Below are 11,637 nucleotides of genomic sequence, written 5' to 3'. Positions count from 1 at the left end.
AGAATTGATGCCTTTGAGCTGGGGTGCTGAAGAAGAGTGTTGAATATACCATGGACTGCTAGGAGAACAAACAGGTTTGTCCTGGAGAAGGTGAAGCCAGAATGCTCCTTGGAGTCAAGGGTTTTGAACCTTTATCTGACACATTTGGGGCATGTTGCAAGGAGGGATTGGTCCTTGGAGAGGGATATCATTTTTTGGAGAGCGGAGGGACAGCACAGGAGAAGAAGACCCTTGTTCAGACGGATCGGTTCTGTGAGCGGAGTGGTGGAAATGAGTGTGTTTGAGATGGCGACCTTGGCACAGGATAGAACGGCATTTAGGGCTCTTGTACATTGTCAACTATGAGTCACAAGCGACTCGATGGCACAACAACGACAACATCGAATAAAGACGTGGATATCTTTCTAATTTCATAAAGATTTAAGACCAAATTTAAGACGTTTCTTTGTAAACACTAAATGATTATGAACATGTTTGTAATGACAATGACGATGTGTTATATATTACTATCCCAGTTAGGTGTTATTTTCATCAAGTGTCTTCCTCTCCTGCACTGTCCCTCCACCCTCCCAAACATGATGTCCCTCTCCAAGGACCGGTCCCTCCTTGCAACTTCCTTGCAACATACCCAAAGTGTGTCAGATGAAGCTTCAGAATCCTTGCATCCAAGGAGCATCCCAGTTTCACCCACACCAGGATCAACTGTTTGTTCTCCTAGCTATCCATGGTATATTCAACACTCTTCTCCAGCACCACAAATTGAAGGCATCAATTATCTTTCTATCATCTCTACTCATTGTCCAGCTCTCTGACACATAGCACACAATTGTGAAGACTATGGCTAGGATCAGGTACACCTTAGTCTCCAGCCTGACGTCCTTGGTATATGTAATTATTCAATTGGTATTAATGTAGAGTATACAGTTCAGGAGGGCCCAGAGAACTCTTAATGAGATGATATAAAACGAAAGTATTTTACCCAGTATTGGAATGCATCACCTTTGAAAATTAAAGGATCAATAAGAACAATAACAACAATGGTTTACAACGAACAGTGGAGATATCTCTACCAAGTGACATTCTAAAAGGATTTAGGGGGGAAGAAAGCAATTGTTCAGAGTGGATTAGAATGCTCTGAGTTTCAAAATGTGCCTTAGAAGCTTAAGGAAGTCCAAATGGATAGAATGTTAAAATTGGATTCATCAAGGCAAAATATTTTTTTTATATTGGTACTTTAAGCTTATTTTTTTTTTAAAAAAAAATCTCATTTCTGTGCCTTAAAACATTTTATTTCTTTCATATAATTTACATAGAACTGGTATCTGTAAATTTAAATCATCAAATCATCACATAAACTTAGTACCTGTATATGTAAATCATTATTTACTTTCCTAGTCAATGAAAGAAGTTTGCTAGTTTCTCTGATGCAAGCCAACTATTTATGATTTAAGACACCTATAATTTGTTTGGGGTTTTTTCCTGTCCCTAGACTTTTTTTTTCTAGAAGCACACTTCACATGAGATTATTTTAAAAAACCAAAATCCATTTTCTGTTTTACAGTCCTACTGCCTGGGAAACTCGGACTGTTACAGATATTTCCAGAACACATGCCAATGCACAGTAGTGTATTAAAAGCTTTTCATCTTGATATGGAAAAATTGTTTAATGATTTAAAGTAGTCTTTTTGAAACTTCTTTGGATCTGGAGGGCAGTGCGTCCTGCTGGGTTGTCATACAGTCACTTTGACAAGGTTACCTAGACTTGACGGCAGGCTCTGACATTAGCCTACCATAAAAAATGATTCTTTACCTGGAAAAGGTGCCTTATAATATATGTCAGTATATTAGTTTTCCAGGATTGCCATAACAATGTACCACACACTAGGCAGCTTAACCTACTTTACTCTTCCATAGCTCTACCACCAAATCCAACTTTCTAGTTGGTTCTTGGTAATAATGATTCCACAGGACATGGTACAACTGTTTCTCCATAGGGTTTTTGAAACTGTAAATCTTTACCGAAGGAGACTGCTTCATCTTTTCTTTCCAAAGTGGCTAGTGAATGAGAACTTCAGTGCTAAAACCATTATTTAGCCAGTTCTAAAACCATTATGGCTTTGTGCCCCTAGGCCACAAATCTGAAATCAAGGCTTTCATGGGACACTTTCTCTGTACAGGTTGTAGAGGAAGACACATTTTGATTTCTTCCTAGGTTTCATGGTCATGTTCAGAATTGCTTGCCTTGTAGAACTATCATTCCAATCTCTTCTGTGTAGTAAGTTTTGTTTGAGGTTTTTCCTTGGGGTGTGTGTGTGTGTGTGTGTGTGTGTGTGTGTGTGTGTTTAATACATATATGAACAGCTATCTCCCTCTTGTATGTCTTCATCTTTTTTTACAAATAGAAAGTATAAGTTATCAAACAGCAACATTATGATAAATGGTGACAAGATTGAAACTGCTAAAAATTTTATCTTAACTCGTCTCCATGAACAACACCCACAATATTAGTAGTCAAGAATAAAATATAAAGAAATGCTGTTTCTTAAAAAGAAATAAAATGATGCATTGCTTTGTTATCTAAGACTTCTCCAAGGTATGGAGGAACAGCAATGTCAATTCAAAGACTGTGTCACCTGATACAAGCCATGGTTTTTTTCCTGTTACTTACTATGTAGCTGAAAGTTGGAAAATTAATAAGGACGGTTGAAGAATATTCAATGTCTTTGAGTTGTGGTGTTACAGAAGAGTACTGAATATTCCATGCATTGCCAAAAGAACAAATAAATGTATCTTGGATAAAGTGTAATCAGGGTGCTCCTCAGAAGCAAAATTGGTAAAAGTTTATCTTCAATAGCTCAGACATGTTAATAGGAGGGGCCAATCTTTGGAAAAGGACATCATGCTTATAGAGGCTCAATGTAAGAAAGAAAGACCTTCAGTAGGATGGATTGGCACAGTGACAGTAGCAATGGACTCATCATGTAAAGTGACATATTTTAAAAGCTTAAAATATCATGTGATACATAATTTACCCAGATGTTTATTGGACAAAATAATAGAACTTATTTTCCATTGTCTTAATCCTTCAGAGTTCTGTTACTTGATGGACTAGTAAAACTAGAGGGGAAAAATATCTAATAGTGTTCCATGAGACTCAGAAAAAAAATTGAAATAATTTTCCCTAATCCTAGTGGTGGAGATTCAAATTCAGACACTTTTTGTTCCCAGTCCTTCAAGTTTCATTACCACACTAAGTGTTTCAAGCAAAGGACAAATAGTAAATCTTTATTTCCTATAATTTCTTTCCTAGAAATAGTTGTTTTGAGGACACCTTTATTTTCCAGCTTTAATAAAAAGCTCTGGTGGCACAGGGGGTTGCAATATTAACCCAAATATCAGGTCTCTCTGGGAGTTCAAATATACCAATGAATTAAGGGAGAAAGTTGGTAATCTCTTCCTAAGTGATTTACAGCTCAATTGCAGCTCACATGCAATGACAGAAAGGAGAGAAGTAATTATGACCAGAAGAGACAAGTAGTTAAGACCAAAAGAAATGTTTCTTTCCTTGCACTACTAACGATCCATTTACTAAACAATTTAGGCTATCTTTTTCAATTAAATAAAAGGTTGTTGTTGTGCACCGTATTCAGAACCAACCAATAGCTACCCTCCAGCAGGTTTTCAAAGGCAGTTAATTGCACAGGAGAAGATTGTTCATCTTTCTCCTGCAGAGCAATTGGGGCCCTAAAACCATGTGCTTTCAGGTATAGCAGTGCAGCTTCTTGCTACTAGACCACTAGAGCTCCTTACATAAAAAGAGAAGAAGCAAAATACAAAGGTTAAATGGAATAAAATTAATCCTTCTAAAATCTGTACAAATTCTAATCAAAATAAGAATGCTTAGAAATAACTGTCATACTATTAATTTGAGACTAGCTCGTAGCAGAGACAATATCTAAAAGTGCTCTTATGACCTTTTAAGCGAGTAAGTAGTAAAGAATGAATGTGAAGCACTGTATTGTTTCATTTTTTAATTTTTTAGTAGTTTTAAGATGATTGAACCATGTTTATCATTTCAAATCATCATGACACTTTCTCATGAAAATTTTTAATAGGGACAAAGTGTACCTTCCTCCGTCAAAGGTTCTTTTTAAGCAGACCTTAGCCTTTGGTCTGAGTGCTGGTGCTCCACATGGCTCTGGCCCAGCTCAGCTCCACACGCCTCCAAGCCCTGTGGCCCTGATCCCAGGCAAGGGTCTGGGTGCTATTTCTGAGTGCTGTGGCTCCTCAGAGTCCCAAATGAGGCATTACTTCAACCTTGTCTCAACATCTTACTGGGGAATTACATGTAGGCCTGGCAAGATAGAACTAACATAAAAAAAAAGAATTAGATGAAATTCTTTAGAGAACACAATCTAATGTTAACACATCTCTCTAAGGAAAGAGAGCTGATACATCTGAGTTGGCGTCATTGAGAAGGGGCATCTCAGGTCTGACATGAGGAAAGACTGGGAGAATACGAGTGTGGAATCTACTAATGTGAATGGATGCATGTGGATTTGGTAAGAAGATGAGAATTTCTAGTTCTGGTTTAATGGTTTGGTAATGTGACAAGCTGCCTTATTTGTAGGTAACTGGGCTGCTCCTCAGAATATCGAACGGGAGACACCCTGTCTTGCGTTGTACTTTGAAGCTTTGTGTTTGGAAGGATGGATTAGATCTTCTTTTGGGATATGTGTGGGTTTCTTGAAGCTCAGTATGATTACTGTTTTGGAACATAGTTGTCTTTGTTACTGGAGGTTGTCTTGTGCATTGAAGATATTTGCAACTATTTCAGATACTGATAAATCCCACCTGAACTCTGCTACAATAATAAACTTTCTCCACAGTGGAGATGCAAAATCACCTATACCTAGTGTGATTTCGGTGGACTTGAAATTTCCTTCCAGGAATAGGTACTAGATTGCCTGGAATGATGACTTTGTCTCACATACTTTGGGTACGCAATCAAGAAAGGCCAATCCTGGGAAAAGGCCATCATATTTAAGAAAGTAGTAGATCAATGAAAAAGAAGAGATCTTCAATGAGACGGATTGGTACAGAGTCTACAACAATGTATTTAAACACAACAGAGATTGTGAGGATATGACAAGATTGGTCAAGGGTCATTATGAGATGGACTCTGTTCATTAGCATTTACAGGCCTGTGACTATGACATATGTCAAGTAAATGCATTGGTGTGTGTGTGATATGTCACAGAAAAAGGGAAACATGGTGACCAATCACCATAACAATGTCATTATTATCTTTTTGTTAGAAAATAAATAGTAAGCGTAACATCTACCATCAAGAGAAGACGTCACTAAAATGTTAAATTTATATTCTTCTCAGTAACACCTTACTTTTTATTGTGATTTCAGTGAAAGTTTACAAAGCATATTGGATTTTTTTTAATCACACATGCACATTTTGTTCTATAATATCAATTACTATATATAAAGTTTGATCATCCATTCATTCCATATTGTCTTCCCCTTCCTGTCACAGTAATTGGTTAGAAAAAGAAAGAAATTTTGACTTCTCTTTTGCACAACAAAAATAAGGACCACATATAACTTACGGCTTTGATTCATTTGTCGGTATTCTGTCTTTGCATCTGTCCTGCCTCTGAGCACTGAGAGCGGGAGTGAAGTCGCCCAGCAGTTCAGTCACTGCTCGAGGCTAGAACTCAGTAATGAGCACTCCCAGTTCAGACGAGAGAAAGGGAGGCAAGGGTATATAAACATTCATTTTGGAAAAAGGCAAGAGGTCAATATATTTTGTTGAACTTCGCAGTGAAGTCTTTAACTAGTGTCAAGTAAGAAAGAAAAAAAGATACTTTCAGTTTTAACCTGTCATTTGCCAAAATGAGGATGAAACACAAATGGGCTTTTGCTGTGGTGAATAAGAAAGATAGGAATACTATTATTCACCAGCAAAAGCATATTGCTTAATATATTTTAAATACAAACAAGATGAGAGAGAAAGACGACCTATGGCTTCCTTCTTTGAGAATTCTAGGAAGAAAGGCTATCAGTTCCTCGTGTATGAAAATTTATTGCAGGGTTACTGATTTCCATTTCTCTTAAAAAAAAAAGGATTTCAGAAGCCAAAGAGAAATCTGTCACTAGATAGAAAGCATGGCTATAAATTGCATGCTGAAATCCATTGTACCTCTCAAATAAAGTTGTATATTCACACACACACAAACACACAGTCACTCACACACTCAACTCAATTAGACAACTGAGGAATTACTATGTTCCTGGCAGAAACTGTCAAAGTGCATGGTTTTGAATCATGTTCATTGCTCCTATTCAGGTCACTATCTATAATTCAAGCTTATTCAAAAACATTCCACTTTGTCAGTTTTCAGTGAGCTATTTTTAGTCATAAAGGGTTGCCATTAGGGAAAACGAAATGTGGTTCTCCTGCTATTGTTAAAAAAAAAACACACCTAAATTGCAACCAAAATACTTGCTCTCTAGCATTTACTTATACTTTGACATGGGATGCTTCAGGTCTTAGCAAATTATTCTATGTTACTATTTTTTTTAAGTTCTTGTTAAGATGACTGGGTACTTTTATGTTATTATTTTAAATGAAAGCATATCTTAATATTCCTACCTATTTTAGGCAGATCATTCAAATCTTTTGAAAGACATCAGGATACCATTTCCAGGGAAGCTAAGTTTATTGAATCTTTCAAATACACTCTGCTTAGCTTGGCTGTCATCACACCATCAGTTTTCAGGTATATAAATAACCTCACTTTAACATGTGAGAAATAATAAAAAAGACTCCTTCTGGATGTTAAGATGTGAAATTAAACTCCAGGTGCTTTACGGAGTTCTTTGGGACGTTTTCCAGTTGTCAATATGGAAATTCTGTCACTCAGGGCAGGGATCTGTTGCCATGGGGAAGCAAAAGCTGCATCATTTGACAAGTTGGCAGTTGTTACATTTGGGAGAGAAAAAAGGAAAAACTCAGAGACAGGTACTAGAAGACGGCTGCTCACCAGGGATTGATGAACTAGCTTGAAAATAAATTGAAGTATTCCTCTTTTTTTGTAAGAAGTTCTGGGGACCTAGTTGGTAGGGAATTGTTCTGCCAACCCAAAGGCAGAGGGTTCAAACCCACCAGTTACTCCACCAGAGAAAGATGGACAATTTCCTCCCTTACTATCTACTGTCTCTGAAAACCCACTGATAGATAAGTTATGAGTCAGTTCTGATTCATTGGCAACGAGTGTGAGGAATTTGTGTGTGTCTTTTATTAAATTTCAATAGCATTTGCTTATATGTAAAGATTATAATTTTTAGGTATTTAACTTGGAACCTTGTGTTGCAGGAGCAGTTAAAAAGCCCAATTACTAAGTAAAGTTAGAATTTATCTCCATCTACAGATACTTCAGAATAAAAGCTTGGGAATGTACTTCCAAAGATTAGTCATTGAATGTCTATGGAGCATGGAGCTACTCTGACAAACACAAAGTTGCCATGAATTAGAATTTATTCCACAATTGGTAACATGCTCACTCATTGCTATGGAGTTGAAATTAACTCACAGCTGAGCCCTTATTTGGTTTCTGAGGCTGTAAATGTGTAAGTCACAACAAGAGGAGTTTGCCCATCTTTCTCCCTCAATTTTTCTAGTGAATTTAAACTGCCAGAGGGCAGTGGCCTTTGGATTAGCAGTGCAACTTCCTGTAGAAGAGGCCAGCAGAACCTGAAATTTTGACATAATCAAGTTTCTTAAAGATGTTAAGCAATTCATACATCCATTATGTTCTTTGGAATAAAAATGTGTTAAGTGGAAAATGTATTGTTTACTTGGATGACATTAGGGCTTTCCAGGGAGTCAAGCACAAAAATCCTTGGATTGTTGTTGTAGTTTTTGTGTTCCGTTGAGTCAGAACTGACCCTCTGGCAGGTTTTCAGAGGCAGTTAAGAGCACAGGAGGAGAATGCCCATCCTTCTCCCGCAGAACAGCTGGTGGATGTGAACTGCGTGCCTTTGAGATCCAAGGGCAGCTTCTTGCCACTAGGCCACCAGAGAGCTGTGTTCAGTCCAGTAGAAGTCCATACTAAAGATAATAAATTTAAGAACTGAAATGTTCTTACAGAGAATGAAAAATCAGAATACCTATTTAAAGCCAGGAATATTACCAAAAAAGAGGAATAGTTTTGTCTACAAAGCAACCCACCATCCTGACACAGCACTTGAGCTAACATTCCGATTAATAATCACCTTACATTACCGAAGTTTCTGACACATATGAAAAATAGAACATTCACAATTTTTATCGTATAAAACTGACTCTAAACTAGAATTTCTCTTAAATTTAGTAGAATACAGGACTTGCTTAACATGTCATACAATTTGACATTACCAGAGAAATTTGTAAAATCCAGTTTCCTCTATGTATTAATATCTTTTCCCAACACCTAAGGACTATAAAAAAAGCATAATCTTATTTATCATAGTTTTCTTTTTCTCTAAACAAGAATGTCTTTAATTCTATATAGTAGAAAGACTATTAGGAACTTCAAATTATGTTTCAGACTGTTGTTGTTGTTGTTATGTGTCATCGAGTCATTTGTGACTCAGCGACCCTATGTACAAGAGCCCTAAACGCCATTCTATACTGAGCCAAACTCGCTGTCTCAAACACATTCATTCCCACCACTCCACTCACAGAGTCGATCCATCTCATCGATAGTCTTCCTCTACTGCACCGTCCCTCCACTCCCCCAAATATGATGTCCCTCTCCAAGGTCCAGTCCCTCCTTGCAACATGCCCAAAGTGTGTCAGACAAAGCTTCAGAATCCTTGACTCCAGGGAACATTCTGGCTTCCCCCTCTCCAGGACAAACCTGTTAGTTCTCCTAGCAGTCCATGGCATATTCAACACTCTTCTCCAACACCACAACTCAAAAGCATAAATTCTCTTTCTATCATCCCTATTTACTGTCCAACTCTCCGATGCATAGCACATAATTGCAAAGACTATAGCCTGGATCAGGCGCATCTTAGTCTCCTGCCTGACGTCATTGCACTTCAGTACTATTGAGAGGTCCCTCACAGTTGACTTTCCCAAAGCAATTTATCTCCTATTTCCTGGCTGTTGTTACCAAGAGTGCTGACTATGGAGCCAAGCAAACTAAAGCTGTTAACTATCTCAATCTCTTCACTATCCACACTGATGCTGCCAATTGGCCCGGTGGTGAGAATCTTGGTTTTCTTGATATTGAGCTTCAATCCATATTGAAGACTGCAGTCCTTGACCTTCTGCAGCAAGCGCTTCAGGTCCTCCTCAGTTTCAGCAAGCAGGGATGTGTCATCTGCGTAACACAGGTTGTTGATGATTCTTCCACCAATCCTGATGCCACGTTCCTCCTCTTATGGCCCAGCATCTTAGATGATCTGTTCTGCATACAGATTGAAAAGGTATGGAGACAAAAATACATCCCTGATGGATCCCTTTCTTGATTTTGAACCATCCAGTGTCTCCCTGCTCTGTTCTGACGACTGCATCTTGGTCCAAGTATAGGTTTCATATTAGCACGATCAAATGTCCTGGGATTCCCATTCTTCCCAGAGTCAGTCATAGCTTTTTGTGAACCACGCAGTAAAATGCCTTTGCATAGTCAATGAAGCACAGATAGACATTCGGTATTCTTTGCTTTCTGCCAAGATCCATCTTACATTAGCTATAATATCCCTATTACCGCGACCTCTTCTAAATCCAGCCTGCACATCTGGCAGTTCTCTGTTGACATATTGTTCCAAAATTTTTGGATAATTTTCAGCAGAATCTTGCTTTCATATGATATCACTGATATTGTTCGATATTTTCCACACTCTGTTGGGTCACCTTTCTTTGGAATGGGAACAAATATCGATCTCTTCCACTCAGTTGGCCAGCTGCTGTCCTCCAGATTTCCTGGCACAACCTAGTGAGCAAATCCAGGGCAGTGTCAGTTTGTTGAAATAAATCAGTTGGTATGCTGTCAACTCCTAGAGCCTTGTTTTTTGCCAATTCCTTCATAGCAACTTGAACTTCCTCCTTCATCACCATAGGTTCTTGCTCATATGTTATTTCATGAAATTCCTCTGTGTCAGCCAATTCCTTCTGATACAGAGACTCTGTGTAATCCTTCCATCTTCTTTTTACACATCCTGGATCATTCAACATTCTACCCAAACTATTCTTAAGTATTGCCGCCCGTGGCTTGAATTTGTGTTTCAACTCCTTCAGCTTAAGCTTCAGCTGAGCGAGTCTGGCCCTTTTGATTTTCTGACTCCAGCTCTCTGCAGATTTCATTGTAGTACAGACTACTGGGGTTAAAACCAAAAAACAACAAGAAAATACACACACACACACACACACACACACACAGCAACATACTATTTTGAGAGAGCCAGGCTGCACAGTCCATCTGCTTTAACAACAACAACAAATTGCTGGAAAGATGCTGTATGCAAAAAATTATGGAGACAAGGTTAAGAATTCAAGATTTTTAACCTCCCAGCTTCACTGAAGAGCCCCCCACACATAGCACACTAAGTACTAAACTACTGACACAATCAACAGTTTAGTTGACAAAATCAACTAACTTGGCAGTTGAATGTATCAGCCCTCTCTGAAGGAAAACACGGTGCAATCTCTCACCTCATCCCATCCCAAAATGAAAAGCAAATAATAGACATGGAAAAACTAGAGAGATATAATCTTTTGTTTTTTAAGTTATATGGTGGATGTATACCATATATATGCCAATTGCACAACCTTGTTTGCCAAAACTGAGGAGGACCCCAGGGAGATTTCTCAATCTTGCTTGCTTGGTGAAAGTGAGGAGGATCTGGAATATTTGCTGCAGAAGATGAAACAATGTAGTCTTGAACATGGATTGTATCTCAATGTGAAGAAAACAAAAATTTTCACCACTAGATCAACAAGTGATATTATGATAGATAGAGAAAAGATATAATCAGTGCACTTGATATCAATAGAAGATCAGGAGACATACTGCACTGGGAAAATCTGCAGTTTGGGATCTCTTCAAATTACTGAGAAAAAATCATGTTAGTTTGAGGACTAAGGTCCTTCTCAGCACTGTAGTGCAATATTCAAGTCTCTTCTGACATCAGTTTTGGTCTTTCGATGAAAATATTCTCTCCATTTTAGAAAGCCTTTATGAAAAAAGGAGCTAGCCTCTAGTTTATTGTTGTTGTTGTTATGTGCCGTTGTTTCGCTTACAACTCATAGCAACACTAAGTACAACAGCCCTAAACTCTGCTCTGTCCTGTGCCAATCGCACTGTCTCTGACACCCCCATCCTGATTACACCGGTCACTAAATCAATCCACCTCATAGAGGACCTTCCCCTCCTGCACTGTCCCTCCACCCTCCCAAGCATGATGTCCTTCACCAAGGACAGGTCTCTTCTTACAGCATGTCCAAAGTATGTTAGACAGAGCCTCAGAACCCTTGCCTCCAAGGAGCCACTTGGTTTAACCCTTTCCAGGATGAATCTGTTTGTTTTCCTAGCAGTCCATGGTACCCTCAATACTCTTCTCCAGCACCACAGCTCA

Source organism: Elephantulus edwardii, unplaced genomic scaffold (genome assembly GCF_000299155.1).
Source record: "Elephantulus edwardii isolate Elephantulus edwardi_28Jun2011 unplaced genomic scaffold, EleEdw1.0 scaffold00155, whole genome shotgun sequence".
Classification (NCBI taxonomy): Eukaryota; Metazoa; Chordata; class Mammalia; order Macroscelidea; family Macroscelididae; genus Elephantulus; species Elephantulus edwardii.
Note: the sequence above shows the minus strand (reverse complement) of the source record.